Source organism: Rhinopithecus bieti, unplaced genomic scaffold (genome assembly GCF_001698545.2).
Source record: "Rhinopithecus bieti isolate Rb0 unplaced genomic scaffold, ASM169854v2 scaffold_26504, whole genome shotgun sequence".
NCBI classification, from domain to species: domain Eukaryota; kingdom Metazoa; phylum Chordata; class Mammalia; order Primates; family Cercopithecidae; genus Rhinopithecus; species Rhinopithecus bieti.
This window is the reverse complement of record NW_016812891.1, coordinates 3203844-3223606: the sequence shown is the minus strand read 5'-3', so window position 1 is coordinate 3223606 and position 19763 is coordinate 3203844. Positions and strand designations below refer to the sequence as shown.

The following is a 19763-nucleotide window of genomic DNA, read 5'->3' as shown; positions in this document are numbered from 1 at the left end:
TTTTTGTATTTTAAGTAGAGACAGGGTTTCGCCATGTTGGCCAGGCTGGTCTTGAACTCCTGACCTCAGATGATCCACCTGCCTCAGCTTCCCAAAGTGCTGGGATTACAGGCATGAGCCACCGTGTCCAGCCAGCATTTGATTTTGAAATCTATAATTTAGTAGCTAAATTTAATTAAGAGGTAGCTCAATTCCTTGAGATTCCTCAGCTAGTTTATTAGAAATTTCTTTTACTTATCTCTTATTACTAATTTATAATTCACTTAGTTCTATATCTGTAACTCCTTTTCTCAACAAATTTCAGAATTATGTGCTTAAAAATACTTTATTGATGAGTTAAGTAATTACTTATTTTTAATTTCTTTGTACTTTTTTCAACTATAAGTTGACATAATTTAAAATGTTGTGGCCTGCCATAAGAAGTGCAAAATCGAGAATATAAAATAGATTGTAGCATTACATTAAAAGAGTCGATTCTGTGGAAGTTTAATTCCCCATGCTTGTCAAAAGTTGTTAAAACATTGCTAGCCTTTTATGAATATAAAATGTGGGCAGACATGTACTAATATATCGAAAAATGACACTTTGTCAAAGAAGGCTTTCATGGAAGAATGTTCCGAATAAAATGTTTTCCGAACAAAAGAACACAGAATGCCTGAACTCACTGCCAGTCACAACAGTTAGTTTCATTTACCCTTTAATACTTTTTTTATATTCCAAAAATTGTTCCCCAAAAGAATTATCAGTTTTATTCCATGATAACCCTGGCTTGAAGTAAAATAAAAGTAGCTCTGACCCTCCTCAAAATGGATTCTTTTCAGACTTACTAGCACTTCTAATAGTATGATGATGATATAGTTGGCTATGTCTACTGTTAGACTCAATGTAATTATATGTGAAGCAACAATTCCCTTATCTATTAGGAACACTTGCTGCGGTTAACTGCATTTCACTGTCTGACAGATGAAATACAGAATTAAAATCTCAAACTAGTTTCTCAAAGTTTTTTCTTCCCCCAAGTCATTTTAAAATCTTTTAGCCTAGGGGAAGATGGTAGCTGGAAAAGAACAGGAAAACAGATGGCATTTAAAGGTCTGAGCAAGACTTACGAAGCAGATGTGCCTGTATTTTTACCTATTCTAGCTCCTCCAACAGGTCTTCTCTGCTATAATTACTTTGCAGTGGTTCCAATCCTTTGAACTTTCTGAGGGTGTCCAGAGTTAAGATAGTGTTTGATAGTTGAAATGTTAAACCGAAAATCAGTACATAATTGGCTTTGATTACTACCTAATACTGTCTAATCTAAATAGGAGGAATATTTGTGTGTGTTACTCATATTCTTTGCAGAAAACACACTGAAGCCTAGCTTTTGAGTGGGGATATCGTTCATTGGAAGAAACAGAAACAGATGGCAGTTGTGGTCATTGAGATACAGCATAGCTTAAAGGCATCCTGGAATTCCACCTAATAATACTAGTGTGAAAAGGAAAGAAATATTCTGCAAAACTTACTTGATGTGTAAGCTGAGGCTAATTTTATAGCCTGATAGCCTGCTCACAACTAAGATGCCCCAAAGGTTGTTGGTGGTGTCAGGGGTAGAGATTGTGCAAAGTTTTGAGCTAATGTCACAGAATGGTGGGAAACAAATCTTCCCAACTATAGAGGTTTGTTGAAGAATAGAAAGCCCAGGTTTTAATAAAATATTAGAAAATTCTGCGTATATTAACATTTGTATAACAGGACACTAAGATTGGGGGCAAAAGATTTTAATTACTAATAGTCAAGCCAAATGTGTTACTTTTACCATTTCATTTATTTACACTATTACTGCAAGGGAGAACTATTTTGTTGTTGTTTGTGGTGGTGGTGGAGGTGGGAGTTACAAACATCTCACAATTGAGAATGCCTTCCTAGCTCTCTGAGATGGGAGCTGAAGACAGTAAGGGGCAGCTTTGTGGATTTAGGCTTTGAGTCTTGCCTCTATAACTTACAAATTATACCTATAAATTATGTATGCCTTAGTCTCTCCAAGCCTCACTTCATTCATCTGTAAAATGGGCTGAATACAATTTGATTAGACATTTAGTTCAGTGCCTAATACATACTCAGTACCTAATAAATGGCAGCAATCATCGTTAATAGACAAATGTGCACAGCTTAGAAGTTTTTCCCATCAAGCACACTAAGGATTATAGGACATTCATGGATATAGTTTTTCACTGCACCAGGAAATCCCATCCAAATGGATACAGGAGTGTTTCAGAATATCCTCAGAATCCATAGACCAGGAAACATTGTTATACATCACTACCCACTATTTAAACTGTTTGTTTAAATACAAGTTAAAAGCAGAACTTTTCCTTGAAAACACCTTCTGGTCACATTTATTGGACTGACTCATAAGAAATTTTATCATACTGATTGTTACACACTTATAAATCATTTGCTAAAAGCAGTGGTTTCTCCTAAATGTAATAAGGCCAAAATAATTTCTAAAACTTACATCACTTTAAAGTTTAAACAATCATATCCTTAGCTATGAACTATTATTTCCTGGAAGGTTAAAGTGTATATCCTACGTGCAAAGGAAATGTCAAGGACATATCAATATTTGATTTCATTACACATTGGCTATGCCAGAGACCCTGCAGTCCTACCTAATGTAAACAGCTCACTAGGAGTCCACAACAGAAACCAACAAAAGATGCAGATTGATCCTGCTGTATTTTAATATTAATATTTTACAGCACTTTTTGAACTCTTTTATAAATTAATTAATTTCAAAATGGATGAGTCAGTAACATTGAACTTTAGGTAATTATGTTTAAATTAAATATAAGCATTTAAAATAACCATTTTAATTAAATACAAGGCACAGGCAGCTAATCATTAAAAGTGGAATTGGTAACTTGAGATTTATCATCCTGAAACCACTTGTACCACATTTCTAATGAGTTCTTTCCTCTACTTAAATGAAGGACTAAATTTATTTCCCCAATGTGGCAGCTAGTAAAAGATAACCCTTTCTCAGGTCATGGTTGTCAATTTGATGTTGAATCAGAGTAAAGAAATCTGTTTTGCTATACTTGCTTTGATCCAAAAACAGTATTTACTATTTGCTAATCCATTTCCAACTTACAGTACTTGAGTTCTATGAAAACCTAACAAAAGCCCTAGTAACTGAAATAGCATTTACTACTGCAACAGAAAACAGTTATATTTTGTAAAGGAAATTGATGCTTTTTATAAAAGGAGACTCCAAGGAATAAAATCTAAATAATTTTGCGATTAATTTTTTTAAATTTCATTACAACTTTAAGAATGAGGAATAACACTCAAAACAACATCATTTTATAAATTATGGATATGTATACTCTATATTTTTAATAATATACATATATACACACATAAACAAATTTGTATGTTTTTTAAAAACCATCAGCTAGTTTTTCTAAAGCAATGTCCTTATCATTTAGCATAAGCTCTGACACTTAATAAATGTTTGTAAAGTGAGTGAATAAATTAAGTGATAAATTTTATAGAATGTTTTTTAAAGGGCTCTCTCTTCAAATCACTTTTTGTTAGATCTTACCTTCTACTTTAACCTTCTCCGTTGAAAGAGCTGATAAAGCTGAAGTGCATCTACTCATAGCTTTGAAGACTGTTTTTCCCTTATCTGTTGCTTTCCTGTATGCTAGAATTAGTACAAATGTTAAGAATCTAAAAGAGAGCATAACCTGTGGTGACTGAAAGGGCAATTTAAAGGCGAGTTTGCATGTTTTGTTCCTTGAACTAAATACCTGCAATCACTGATTGTCACATGTTTCTTCTGTTGTAAAAACTGAACTAATTGAAGGTATTACCCTTAGGGGACAAGCTCTACAGTATAATGAATGTTGAGTGCCCTCTTGAGTTTAGCATTTTAATTATTTATAATTATAATGATTTCTGTTTATTTGAGAACTTTGGAAATAATTCTAGTTTATCAAACAAATTGAGAAACAGAGTAGTTGAGACTTTATTTTGTGATGTTTCATACCGAGGTCAGCAGGCTAATGGATATGCCAAGAAGTTCTCACAAGCAAAGGAGCCAGTTTTCTGGGCATGACTGATATATGCCATGTCCTAAAATAGCTGGATGTGCTTTTTTTCTACCCACTCTCTGATTTATCTATAACTATGTGGACAATATTGGGGTTGTGAGGTGAAGAGTTGACAAGAATACAACTGGAAGAAATTGGAAATAATTTATGAAAGTATGTTAATCATAGAGGAGACAAAACAGACTCAGTAGCTGGCTATTAGCCAAGTGTATAAATTTTTAAGACCCGTTCCTTTATTTGAAAGAGATTTTGTGTGTGTGTGTGTGTGTGTGTGTGTGTGTGTGTGTGCGCGTTTTGTACCCTAAATATATTTGCATATAATGGATCCAAGTAAAAGATGGGTTTCTAGGCCAGTATGGACCAAAATAATCTTTTTGTCAACCGCAATTGGATATATATTAGTGAAATGATGTATTAGAGGCCTACAATCTGTTTAGATGTCATACACACTCTTAAAAGTAGCCTGAAATAGTAATTAAATATTACTTTTAAAAAAGAGCTTGGCATTGCTCTGTTTCATTTTTCTCATCTCTTTCTTTTTTTTCATCCCACTAATACAGCACTTTAGTTTTAGAGCCAAACATGTACTCTGCAGCTAGAGAATTAGAATTACTGGTAGCTTATATTCAACTTAGGAAGAAGCAGCAACTGCATAATATATCCAAATAGTAGCAAAGGTAAGAATGATTGAAATAAATAATCATATGACTATCAGCAGGTCTGGAGATACGCAATACATAACATTTTTAAGGAGAATAACTTTAACCACTCTCACCTAAAAGTCTCAGCAGCCAGATCGGAAACAAGGTTCTGCTATACAAATGTTATTGAAAAGTCCATATGGGCAGCTCCCCATTTCGTAGCCCATCTCTGATCAAGGGAAATTAACAATTACATATTCCAGGGTTAAGCTCAAATATGATTCCTGCTCTTCCCATGTAAATTGTTCAATAAAGGGACTGGAGGTACCATGAACAAAGAAAAAGAGAAAGAAATGTTCTTATCGTCCACAATATACTTCTCCTTCCAACAGCAAATCTAACCACAGTGGGGAAAGGGCAGCAAAAAGAAACAAACAAAAAGACTAATTGGAAAATCACTTTGCCTCCGTGTCCACCCCCAGGTGCTAAAGCAAGGGACAAACCAAAAGGACAGCCAGTAGGTGAGGAGAGGCCATGGAATACCCGCCAACAAGATAATCCTCGCTGGAATAATAGGGACCTGTCTGAATGTAGGTATGTGTGCCAAAGATTTCTGCATGCTCTCGCAGTCCGCTATCTGGCATTCCCTACTTTCATCCGTGTTATATACCTGCCATCTCCTCACTCACAGTCACTCGGAAACCCCTGGTGGCCTTCTAGCAGGAGGTCTTTCTCCTCTCTGGAGTTTCTAAAACACTGTACAAAATCACTTTAAACTGCCCCCTGCTCTACCCTCAGTGTTGCCCGTATTGAAACCTTCCCCGTCACTGAAATGGATTCTTTTTTAAAACAAAATTTTATTTATTTTCTTTTGTGTGTGTTGTTTTTTGTTTGTGTGTGTGTGTTTATTTTTGGCAAGCTGCAGTTATCATGACACTGATTCTTATTTCCTAAACACAGAGATCCTTTGTCTTTACTGTTCGCATTATCTGAAATACCTTTCCCAACTACTCTTTGATAGTTTTAGGTCTGTTTACTCTCAAAGGCGAAACAAAGTCAAAGTCCACCTACATCACCACAATCTTGCCGTTTTCCTTATCCCCATTATTTCCCTTCTTCCAAACTTCTGTAGAACTTATTGTATACCTCCTCTGACATTTGTTGGACACATTCTGTCGTGCTTTTTATCCATATGTGCATATAGCCTGTGTCCTTGGTGTAACAACTGTTTCTTTCTGGAAAAGACAGGATCTGTTGTGTTTTTGTATACCAGAATCCAAGAAGAGGGGAAACCAGCATGTCATGAGCTGCTGTGATGGAGTGAGGCAGCACAGGGAAGTGGCTCAGAGCATGGACTCTGGAGCTAGACTGCCTGCGTTTGAGATCCTGCGCAACCAATTACTAGCTGGGTGATCTTGGCAAGGTTTTTTGTTAAAACTGTTAAGCCTTAATATCTTTAAAAGAGGCATAATAATACTATGCATTTCATTGAGTTGTTGTGATTAAATGAGTTGATTAGAACAATATCTGACACACATTAAACACTCAAAATTATTACCTACTTACTACTGTGTCTACAGTAATATTCCATCTTAATTTTCTTCATAATGCTATAAAATATATGGCATTGTTCTCATCCTCAAAACAGGAACACTGTGTCCCTGGATAAAAATACTAAAGGAAGCAGAATCAGAACTAAAGTTTCTGGTGTTAAACCCTAGGCTGTATCATTCTGAACATTGTCTCACACACATGTGCATAGTGACTAGTTGCTATTAATAACAATAAAATTTATTCTTCTCCAGCCACACACGGTGGCACGTGCCTGTAGTCCCAGCTGCTCAGGAGACTGAGGCAGGAGAATGGCTTGAGCCCAGGAGTTTAAGGCCGCAGTGAGCTGTGATCGTACCACTACACTTCAGTGTGGGTGACAAAGTAAGACCCTGTCTCAAGAAGAAAAAAATTAATCTTTTCTGTTCTTACAGTTTTAAACTAAAGTATGCTGAGATGTTACTGTTTTATATTAAAAAATAATCAGAAGATGAAATGTTTCCACTTAACTGTAAATACCTTTTTTTAGTGTACTAATTCAAATGGGATGGAGTCATAAGTACTTTTTTTGGTCTAACTCAGAGGCTGAAATGCAACAAAACAAGTATTTTATGTTCTGAGGCACTGAAGGAAAAGGAGGGAGAAAAACCAAATGGTTATTCCTACCCTAGGGTATTTTAAATCTGGGTGACTCAGTAATGGAAACACAGCAGAAACACCGAACACAATTTAACCACTCATTCCTAGGTTCACTGTGAGATTGATCCTTTTACTGTCCCTCCCTCAGCCTGTGTAATAGTGCAGGTTGGATACAGTATCAGTGTCTATAAAAAAATAACATTTTGGGATTTGGTGCAATATGCCATTTAAAAGTAAGCTATACAATTTATATGAAGTAGTTTTAAAAGTATTTTGTTCTATTTGAAAATGTTTTGGAGAATTTACAAAGACCTTGGTTAAATGGAACATACCAGCCTCTCTTGGAATCTCTTTATTGTCTAGAAAATCATTAAGTCTTGTTCTTGTCACTTGCAAAATTCCTTGGCTGCTGCTGTTTCTTTGTGCATCGGAAGTACTGAGCACTGTGCTGGAACGTGGCAGATGACTGATAAATCCTTAGATTATTGGTAAATATTTTACCACCCTACTGATACATTAAGTACACTGTGCCCCCTAGCCCAACACAGAATTCCAGAGTCGCTTCATACTCTCAGTAGACCTAAAGAAACTACCTTTAGTGAAGATGACCAAGACTAGGGATTAGAAGGATGAGCAGTTTTGAACACTAAACCTTATTCTAGGTGTTTTACTTTATTTTTTATTTTTTAATTTTTTAGAAATGGGGTTTCGCTGTGTTACCCAGGCTGATCTTGAACTCCTGTCCTCAAGGGATCCTCCCACCTCAGCCTCCCAAGTAGCTGGATTATACGCAGGAGCCAGCATGCCTGGGTTAGGTTTTTAACTTTACACACATCATTTCATGTAATCCTCGAGTAACTCTATGAAGTAGGCATTGTTGTCCTCATTTACCAACAAGGAAGCTAAAATCCAGAGAGTTTAACTAATATATTTAAAAATCACAAAGCTGGTGAGAAAGAATTTCTGGTGCTAGTCTAATCCAAAGACCAAACCAGTGACGAACAGTCATGGGGGTGAACTGAGCGCTAGGTTCAGCGTCCTAAGGCAGGTATTCTGCTCTGACACTGACGTCAAGTTGCCTCAGGCATGTTATAGAACTTCCTCATGCTTCAGTTTTCTCATTTCACTTGACATTACTATGAAGATCAAGATATTTTATTTGTGAAATAGCTTTGAAATGATCAGAAGTGCTATAAATATTAATTATAGTTGGATTTGGTAAATACAAACATTGAAACAAAATATTCCTGAAGGATTTGAAAACCCTGGCAGGTGATGGGGAGGAAGTGGAAGTAATAAAATGAAACAAAGACTAAAGATGTGGAAACCCCATGCTCGTGCAGGTATTCTGGGAGCAAATCTAGATAAAATTGCCCCTAGTGACCTAGCACTGATGCTGACCCAATGCTATGCAGTTCTCAGTTACTAAGTGGCAGTTACCCTTATATATTAGATCATATTTTAAATGTAGGTATACTGGCCATAATCGCTAAACCAAGGACTGGACATAGGAGAAAACATTAAACATCAGAACTGTTGCATGTGGAGCCCTGTACCTTGTATAAGGAACAGTTGTATGGCAAGTTCTTCATTTGGAGCATTAAGAGTAATGCTATCCATCCATACGTCGTTTTAAAAGTACATTGCACCTCCCAGCATCCCTGAAACACCCCAGGAACCTCAATGGGATACAGCCTGGTGCTTTCTTTAACAGTTTTTCAGAGGAATTAATGACACTTCAAGTTACGGCTGATGACTGGTTTTGACCTTGTAGATGTTGAAGGGAAGTAAATGTATTTGATGAGTTATTAAGCACATGCTTCAGTTATTATGATAGTAAAAACAGCTCAGTCTTATAAAACTGTGAGGCACTTTCTGTTTCTTAGCACTTAATTGCATTCCTACCGATTTAGATAATGTCATTAATCTCAGCATGTGACATAATATATTTATTTAGATTTAAGAAAATTACCCAAATTTCTTTCTGTTCTTTTGTTTACACTTATATAAGCTTATTTCAGAATAACTTACTTGATTTTTTAAAAATTGTATTTTAACCCAAATGAGAACAAGCAACTTAACCGATACTTCAGACGACATTTTAGAAGTCAAAAAGAAGTTAAGAAACCAGTTTTAGATGTCTTTTGTCAAAGCCTGCCTAGAGGAGGCCTCTGCTTCCAAGATATACTGCTGAGATGGAGAATATATGATCAATTGCTCAATTTCATCTGGCCAATTTCAACTGTCAAGTATTTCTAAAAATATAGACCTATGACAATAACACATTAGACTTTGTTCATAGCCTTCTTAGTATTTGCAGTTTATCATTATTGTTAATTATTAAGCATTTTGATGGCAGAATGGGTTGCAAGAATAGTGATCACAGTCACACAGCAACAAATGGCTAATTTGGGGGTATAGTCCTCAGTTTCAAAGATATTTTGTAAACTGTAAGTCACTCTACAAATATTATTTATAGGAATAATTTTTATAATGCCAAATTATGTTTTTCTGCAAGATAGTGAAACATAATAGAAAAAAAATTCCTACATATCTTACTTTAAAAGTATTCATGAATATGTGTTCTTCTACGTATAACAGGATGGCTGTGAGAAGACTCATGAGAATTATAACAATATCTGCTCTTAATAAAGTACCTGCTGCATGCCTGACACTTTAAAATGGATCATTCTTAGTCTTCAGAACATTACTGCAAGGAGATTTGGTGATCTTCTTATACAGCTCAGAAAACTGCAGCTAAGATAGGTTCATAAGTAGATTAGTAAACTAATAAGTCGTAGAACCACAGTTCTCACCCAGATCTTTTAGACCCCACACTCTTCAACTATAAGAGAAGCTAGGAGGTAAGGAGTGAAAAGAAAAACTCTCAAATAGAAACAATGATCGACAGATACATTAATTAATTAGTTAATTAATAGTAGCTACCATTTATTAACAGGTCAGGTACTGGGTTAGGTACCTTAGGGACCTTAAATTCATTATCCTAGTAAACAGCTCAAAATAGTTCATTCATCTCAGATTTTTCAAATAAATTAGAAATTAATATTCTTATTTGCCTTATGAGATGTTTAACATTCAAAGACATTGAGTAAACTGACACAAAATGGCACACCTGGTGAAGAGCAGATCTAAGTTACCAATTCAGGTCTTGTCAAGTTCTAAAAATCCATATTTCTATTAAATAATATTACATGCTAAAATATATGTCTTATTTATACAATAAAGACTGTACCGCTGCTTACTTATCTTTTCTTCTTTTAACTTTTTCTTGGGATGATTTCAGTTGTATTTGAAACTTACCGAGCTTTATGATATTAAGGAACTTTCAGGTAGTTAGCATTGGTTTGATGAATATGGACTGGTTTGTGTTTATTCTAATGCTGCCCATGATTTCCAAGTCAGATTTTTACATTATAAATCTCATGTCCTCAATTTTTATTTCATAGTCTACAATTTCACTAAGAACTTTTAAAATGAAAGAGAATGTATTAAACTCAGGAAAACTGCCTCACATATGTAAATTGTTGCTCTGAAATACCACAAGTCACAAATACAACTGAATAGCTTTCATTCTAATCATATAAGAAGCCTAGAACAGCACTTTTTTTTTTTTTTTTTTAAGATGGAGTCTCTCTCGTTGCCCAGGCTGGAGTGCAGTGGCGCAATCTCGGCTCACTGCAAGCTCTGCCTCCCGGGCTCAGGCCATTCTCTTGCCTCAGCCTCCTAAGTAGCTGGGACTACAGGTGCCCGCCACCACACCCAGCTAATTTTTTGTATTTTCAGTAGAGACAGGTTTCACCGTGTTAGCCAGGATGGTCTTGACCTCCTGACCTCGTGATCCACCCACCTCAGCCTCCCAAAGTGCTGGGATTACAGACGTGAGCCACCGCACCTGGCCTTAGAACAACATTTTGCAGTCATTCACTAAACAAGTGTCCATTGACAGCCAACTATTTTTATAGTGTTGTGCTGGGGACATTGGCCCATAGTAATTCAAAACCCCCTGCCCTCAAAGAATTTTACAAATTCATTAAGGAGAAAAGGCAGGGTAACCATTAAATAACAAAAGCCAAAGTTACATAATATTGCAACTGTGAAATAAAGCATGCTTTAAAAAAAAAGAGTGCTCCAACTTCATGGCTGGAGGTGCTGACTATGGGTCAAAGTGGTCAGAACGACTCCAGAAAGGAAGGTAACTGCATCAGCAGAGAGGATGGACAGCACTGGTCAGGCAGGTGCAGGTGGTGCAGGTGGCCAGGAAGCAAATTCATTTATTGTTCTGAAGGTTTGTGCAGGGGAACTGGAGAAGACTGGAAAAGAAGTGAGGCCAGACAGCCAAAGGCTTTGATTTTAGCTAAAGACTCTGGCCTGTGGCCTCCAAGTGATGGGGAGTCATTGGACACTTCTGAGCAGGGGACTGACATCATTAAAGTAGTCCTTTAAAAAAGATTAATCTGGCAGGACTAGGCAGGATGGATTGGTGGAAAAAGAACAGGACCAAAGAAACTACTGCAATAATTCAGGTATAAGTTGATGAGGTTCTGAGCAGAAGTGACAATAGGAACAGAAGGAAAGAAATAAATGTAAGAGATAGTGCAAAGGAAGACGTGACAGAAGGTGATGACTAGATGTGGGAGGAGAACAGACAAAATACACTAATTTTAAATCCTATTTGGAAACGTTTATAGTTTATAACGTGTATAGAGTTCATGAGACATTATATATCATATTCCTGGCCTGAGATGCCATTGGATCCAAGGAAGATGTTGCTTTTACTCAGTGTAGCATTTGTTTTAGCAAAATCTACAGGAAACTGCTGCATTTTAAGAGATAATAAATTCTATTATAAAAATTACTGAGAGAATAATTTTAACTTTATGTCACAATAATAATAATAACTGCAGTTACAGAATGGCAGCACAATTAGATGAAAATTCAGCTAAACAATGTTGCATTTACCTCCAAAATTCTATTTTATTAATTTAGCTGTTGTTATATTTTCTACCAAATTGGCTTTTTTAAAGTGTGAATTAATTAAGTCTGGACTGGATTATTTTCCAAAATATGTTAATATGATTTTCCAGTAACTTGAGGGTTTTTGTGTCTTCATTTTAGGAATAATTCCACTGTCTTCAAAATAGCATTGTATAATAATTACATTACTTTCCAAGTGGAAAAATGGAACCATAGAGAAAGTGATTTTATGATTTATCTAAAGTAGTGTGAGAGGTCAAAAATCTCTTCCTATGGGTCCAGTGGACTATATATTAATAGATTAAAAAAAATGAGAAAACAAGTAATATCATTTTTGATTGCTTATACTTGGTGAAAATATTGAGTGCCAGGCAAATGCAACCTTCTTCCCTAACTAACACACACACACACACACACACACACACCATTGCATTACATATATAATATATATAATATAACTTCAGGAAGCAAGTGTCATTTTAGAATTACTTAGATGCTGTTTTTAATGCATCAGGTAAAACATATCGTGGTTTCTAATATTAATTCATTCTCCACTTAGCATTGTTAAAAATATTTATGATCTAGTGTAGAGCAAAACATATTGTTATCCATTTTCCCAGCTTTGATATAAAAGCATTCTTCAGTTGTTTCCTAAGGAGGAATGTTGTCAAAGTTTGATGGTAATTTATGTTGTCAGTCCATTAAGTTGATTTTATGGCAGCCAACACAACTATTGTCCATTTATAAGAAACCCGAGGACCACTCTAGGTCTCCACGAAGGCCGTTTGATACCTGCCCTCTCATATCGCTGACCTTGAGGGGAGTTGAGTTTGGTAATTTATGGCAAACACCATCTAGGAAGACCCATTTGCAAGATTCACTGTCATGTAGTGCGAAATGATCATTGCTGAGTCCAGAGACAGTCTGAGCTCCTGACAGAGCAATCCCATAAAAAATATTGCCTACCCACCCAGGTGTCCTTTCCAGTTATCTGGAGTAGAAATTAATACTTTTAAAAGCTGCTAGTTTTTGAAAGGTTATTACAATTTATTCCAGCGGTTTCTTTTGCACATTATGATGCATTAGTTTATTACACCATTATTTTCCGTGTCAGCTTTTTAGAAGATTGAACCATAATGTTGAGACATTAGTGTGAATGGCAAACATACTATTTTACAGCTGAGTAATATATTTCTTTGAGAAAATGTGCTCAGTTTTAATAACAGGTAATTTTATGTTTATGTTCCCTAATGCTGTTGTCAGATATTATTTATTTCTTTTTGGTAAGAACTAGAAGACTTCCTTTTAAAATGTTAATGGTGCATTAGACAGATTTTAGAGTCATAGTAAGAATATATTACTGAAAAATAGAAAATATAAATTGTAAGTGTTTTTCCCTGAAAGCTAATATTTTCTAAGGTTTTCTTGACACGATTTAATATATAGTTACTTCCAGGGAGAATCATACTTCTTTCTCAATATTTTCTCTAAATGTAGTTGGGTGAGGGGGGATTTCTAATTCATTTTCTGAGATCTCAAGTTTTCTTTAATGAAACTTCTTTATCTTAAATGACTGGCGTCATATGTCATTTGGAAGTATTTTGTAAAATAATATGAATTAGGACTTTGATAGAGATTTATTTTAGTCATTCTCCATTCAATGTCTACTAGGATACTGAGAAAGTATTAGTAATTTCCTATTTAACCAGGTATTAAAAATAATCATGTTGTCGACAAAGATTGATTAGAAGTATTCTAAAAGGTACCCTGTATACTATCTTCATTCATACAGCAAATGCACGCCTATTGCATGCCAGGCATCATACAACTATGTGGAGTTGAGACACATCCATAACAACATTCTAGAAATGCAGTCTTTTATTCCTCTCACAATTATTTTATTCCTACAGTTTTAAAATGTAATGCAGCTTTGCAAAATTCTGAATCTTGTGTAAACTGAGCATGTAAACAAATGCAGTAACACTTCAGAAGTTTTACATTTGCTACCTCCAATCCAACAAGTACTTGCCAAAGGAAATACTGATTTTTGTTTTCTCATCAAATACATTTGTTTCTTTAGCAAATGTTTGCAATACTGAAGTATTTGTTTTTATTGATATATGACTGGAACAAATGTTAGTTTTAGCAGAATTAAGATTCAAGACATTTCACAAATTTTTCCCATTGTGCCAGAAAATTTTTTTGATAATGTCTTAGGCTTCAATGCGTACCAAGGTTTCTTTTCCAATTTATATTGAAATCTAACATATACACAGAAAAATGTATACATTGTAAGTGTACAGCTCACTGGATTTTCACAAGGTGAGCCCACCTGTGTAACTAGCACTTGGATCGAGCAACAGAAATCACCAGCATCCAACAAACACTTCTACGTCCCCTTCCAGTTGTCACCTCCCAGCCCTTGCAACCACTCTCCTGACTCATGACACTATAGATTAGATTTTCCTGTTTTTATGAACTCGATATAAACATAGTCATAACTTCTGCTTGGTATAATGTTTTTGGCAGTTATTTACTTGGTTGGTTGTAGTTATACTTTGTTCTCATTGTTACATAGTACATTCCATTGTTTAAATATATTTTACTTACCCAGCCTACTATTGATAATCACTACCTTGATTCTAGTTTGGGGTTATTACAAAAAAAATGCTACTGTGAGCATTATTATACATGACTTTTGGCAAAATATGAAAGCACCTCTGTTGGGTCTATTCCAAGGAGTGGAATGGCTGGGCCACAGAATAAGTAGAAGTTCAGCTTTCATAGATATGGCCAACCAGTTTTCATGAGTTACTGGTCATCTCACAGTTACTATTTTCCTTTGGACTTCAGGCTTAGACATAACTGGGAAGAATTGGGTAAATAACTTCTAGGTTTCTCTCAGGCCTAAAATTCTGTAATTCAGTACTTGTTTACAGTGGAGAGCAGTGGCATAGATTTCAACAAAAGGCGGATAATGAGAATCTGCTATTTGGTTTTCTACTATATTTCCCTATTTGCATTTTCATCTGGATTTGACTGTTAATAAACCTGTGAAGTCACGTTTTATGATAAATAAGTGAAATTACAGCACTGAATGCAGAAAAGGTGAAGAGTTTTTTGGTTTGCCCAATTATATGGTTCCCTGTAATACAGAACATTTTTTGCCAGGCTGATGGTAATAACTAGCTAAATGCAATGCCTTCTCTTCAGGGTTCCTGGTTATTGTCACTGGAGCAGAGCAGGAACTGTGTGTATGCATGGTATTTTGCAAAGAACAAGTCCTCAATACATTTTGGTTGAACGTATTTATCCATTTTGTCAAATGGTTTTTTAAGAGCTTTGGGGATTGCATAGAATCCTAGCTCTGCCAACTGACTTTTGCCAAATGCTTCCTCTCCCTTAGCCTCATTTTCTTCGTCTGTTATGTGGAAAAAATAGTAGTCCCTGCCTCCCAGATCACTGTGAGAACAAAATGACATAGCAAACATGAAGCACTTCACACATGTTAATAATAATAAATAAAGTCTACCTATGATAAATACTCAGTAAGTATTGGATGGTGTTATAGATGTTTTTCAATTTTAAGATGAGTATTCTTCCAACCTTTGCCTAAGATACTAAAGATTCTGCTGCTCATAATTTATGCATAGACAGACATGCTATATAATCAACTAGTATCTGACAATTAGATTTTATTCTTTCTTTTATTAATATTTCCACAAATATTTGTTGAGTACCTTCTATGTCCTATGCACTATGTAAGAGACAGGGATTCCACCAGAAGTAGTTCAGACACTGTCCACAGGCATGCAAAGCTGTTGAGGCTTGCAAGTCCACAGACAGTTACAGTGCCATGGGACCAGGCATGAAGGGAGGATCCAGACACAATGAGTTTGCACAGGGGAGGCGCTCCTTCACTTCAGGAAGGTTTCCTGAAAGAAGTGACAGCTCTATTGACAGATGATGGATGCAAAGGAGTTAATCAGGTTAGGGAGGAGTAAGGGATGTACAGAAACAAGAATGCAATAGGCAGAAGAGGCAGCATTAGAGAACAGGAAGATTTCAAGAAAGCCTGAAGCTTAGAAGCCTAGGTATGGGAGGTGATGGGGGAAGGAAAAGTGTCAGAAAGAAACAGGTAATGCTAAAAAAGCAAGCATTAAGATTTTATAGGCTGAACTCTTGGACTTTGTACTTTATCCTTAGGGTAGTTAGAAGCCACTGATGGTTTCATTATTTTTAATTTGTAAATTAAAGTATGATTGGCAAATAGAAATTTTATATATTTGTGGTCTGTGTAATATTTTGATGTATGTATACATTGTGAAATGATTAAATCAAGCTAATTAACTTATCACCTCACATATTTATCATTTATTGTTATAAAAACATTTAAGGTCTACTTTCTTTTTTTTTTTTTTTTTTTTTGAGACGGAGTCTCGCTTTGTCGCCCAGGCTGGAGTGCAGTGGCCGGATCTCAGCTCACTGCAAGCTCCGCCTCCCGGGTTTACGCCATTCTCTTGCCTCAACCTCCCGAGTAGCTGGGACTACAGGTGCCCACCACCTCACCGGGCTAGTTTTTTGTATTTTTTAGTAGAGACAGGGTTTCACCGTGTTAGCCGGATGGTCTCGATCTCCTGACCTCGTGATCCGCCCGTCTCGGCCTCCCAAAGTGCTGGGATTACAGGCTTGAGCCACCACGCCTGGCCAAGGTCTACTTTTTTAGCAGTTTTTGAGTGTACAGTACACTGTTATGAACCATAGTCACCACACTGTGCAATAAATCTCCCAAACTTATTTCTCCTATCTGACTGAAACTGTACCATTTGACCAACATCTTTCCATCCCCCTGCAACTTCCAGCCCCCGGCAACAACCATTATACTCTCCGATAAGCCATTAAATGGATTTAAATGTGAGTGTGTTGATCAGATTTGTATATTAGGAACAAAGTAAAGAATGAATTGAATGGGAATGAGACAGGAGGCAGGAAGACCAGTTAAGAGGCTGGGGCAGTAAACAGAGTAGAAAGTTATGCTGGTCTGAATTCAGGTCTCAGCAATGGGAACAGGGAGAAGAGGATGGGTAGAAGGTAGAAAGTATCACACTTGGGAATCTAGGATGGTTCCTGTAATTCCATCCTGGACAGTGGAGTGCATAGTCATGGTAGTCATGGATGGAAAAGATGCAGAAGGAAAAGAAAGTGAGGGGTGGAAGACAGTGTATTTCACTGGGCATGTTAAGGTTGAAGTGCCTGTTATTATCTAAATGCAGAAGACATGTAAGTGTTGAATAAATAGCATTGAGTTCAGGTGAGAAACCTTTTATGAAGATGTAACTAACATGGTAATTACAGCATCCTTGAACACAGAACAGGTTGCTTAAGCAGAGCTTGGAGCGAGAGGAGAAAGGCCTAGAACAGAACCCCGAGGAAAAGCCATATTTAAGATAATAAGTGGAAGAAGAGAAACCTCAAAGGACACTGAGAAGGAATAGCTACAAAGGTGGTAGGAAAATGTGAAGAGGGGATTATGATGATGACCACTGAGATGAAATGTTTCTACAAGAAGGGAACAAATGGGCAATAGTGCCAGATGCTGCCAACATGTGAAATAAGCTGGATATCGAGAAATGTAACACCAGATTTGTCAAAAAGGAGACCTGTGGCAAATCTGCTTAGAAGAGGCTGGCTTTGAGCAAACCAGGGTACAAATAAGTAGAACCACAACTAAAAGTTGATGAAATTCCAGGTAAATGTGATTCCTCAACAGCATACTACATAGTTATATATTTAAGAGAGTTACACTATCCATTGTCTGTTAAATACATATTTTTAAACTTAAGCACAACTACAAAATTCATACCAGTTTTGATCACAACAGGTTTTCCATCACTGTTTTGACATTTACCTTTGAATCATGCAAACGTTCTTCAGAAGAATGTGAATTTTATGCCCTAATCCAATTGTTAGAAATTTGTCTCATGGTGAAACTCAGCTGCGGATTCTGAAGAACCAGGAATGGGATGAGGGAGAAAATCCTCTTTGGAGAAATTCCTTTTGGAGATTTTTTGTTAATTTGGGAAAGAATAGGTTGTGTAAGCTTAGTGTAGAGGGATTCCACATGGAAGGAAAGGTCCTGTCCTTGAGTGAAAAGAGTCAAAATCAGAGAAAAGACTCCTTGGAAGAAAAGTCGGTGATTCATTATTGTGAGTTAAGAGAAGACATGCTATAAATCACAAGCAGGGGAAACACGGTTCTGCTTTCTCTGCCCTGTTCCACCGTTGAAAATTAATTTTCCTCAGGGTTTTTTTTTTCCTGATGGCTGTTACAGTATCATCCACCCAGACTAGCTTATTCATCTCTGCAGACAGTTCCTGTTGGTGCACCAAGGTAGAAGCCTAGCCAATTAGTTTAGGGGATTGTAGGAACTCTATGTGAAAGCACTGCTTCCATTTCAATCTATAAATGTAGGGTGTGTTTGTTATCACATTTCACACCAAGCCCAAGCCAGGTCAGTATCTGATATTTGTGTTTAGAAGAGATTCGAAGGGATAGTGTTTGGGTAATTTTCCATTAAAAAATATATATTATGTCACTTAGGTGTATGATATAATGGGTCCCTTCATGAACTCTGCATCGTCACAGAGTGGTTTTGTTGCTTCAAGGGTAGATGAGGTCAACACTGGAACTTTATCTGTTTTATAGAAAGGGAAAGTCAGAATTTGAGAAATTAAGTCATTTTCCTAAGTACACATCTGGATTCAAAACCAGGTTTTTTCACAGTGGCCTGGTGGAACTGAAGAGTAGTGTGCTTGTCTTTTTTTCTTTTTTTCTCTTTTTTCCAAGTTTTGAATCCATTGGCTTTGATTAACAGAAGACAAATGTTTTTGTTTTCTAATTCTACCACGGACTTCACTTTACTCTCTATTCTTTTTCTTCTTTCTTCTTTATATTTATTTGTATCCTATTATTTATATCTCTGCAGGCCACTTAAAATTGGCATAGGGGATGAATAAGAGGCCACTTTATTAAGTCGCAAGATAATGTAGTCATTAACAAAATTTGTGTCATAATAAAATACGATATATAAGAAGTAGAGTTAAACACATTAGCATTAAGCATGAGAGATATTGTTCTGCAAAATAATTAGCATAAATTTGTTCAACAAATACGTCTCAAGCACCTCCTACTCTTAGGGTTCCTCTCCGTGCTGGGTCAATGGCAGTGCACAGAATGCATGGCCTGCCCTCCCAGAGCAGACATTCCAGCTGTGGGTGGGGTGGTGGAGGGGAGGCAGGCAGTCATATGTAACCAGAGCAGTCAGGAAAGATAAGGCAAAGTCAAATGGATAGAAGATGTCCAGAGGATGGGAGGAGAGAGGCTGCCTTCTTATGCATGGCAGTCAGGGAAGACTTATCAGTGAGATGACATTGGACAGAGGCCACAGGAAGCAAACCCTGCCCACATCTGCATGAAGCACATCCCAAGAAGGGGCAACATGACCAGAAAATGCCAGAGACAGGGACTTGCTACAAGTTTATGTGTCCCTGCTCCTGCCTTCCCCCAAGCAAAGTGAGCAGATGAAGTGGGTGAGGGGAAGGGAGAATGGCAAGAGACTCAATCAGATGTGATGGAGTGCAGTAGTCTGACTTGTACAGGCTGGTACAAGCCCCTCAAGGATTTATTCAAATATGTCACAGTTACAATGAATATTGTTTTGATACATCTAATCTCTGTCTTTTTTTAAAACTGATTTCAAAAACAATAGACATGGGGTCTTGCTATGTTGCCCAGGTTGGTTTCAAACCCCTGGGCTAAAGCAGCCTGCCTGCCT

The 19763-nt window shown here is 36.6% G+C and overlaps 1 protein-coding gene across 1 annotated transcript in view; it reads left to right on the top strand.

Annotated features, from left to right (window-relative positions):
- The window catches only part of HS3ST5 (heparan sulfate-glucosamine 3-sulfotransferase 5), a 292095-nt gene that overhangs the window by 169902 nt on the left and 102430 nt on the right, over positions 1 to 19763 (top strand). Inside the window, exon 3 of the mRNA XM_017847128.1 lies at positions 5227 to 5338. The gene's annotated coding sequence lies outside the window, so the exon portion shown is untranslated. The remainder of the gene's footprint in view (positions 1 to 5226; positions 5339 to 19763) is intronic.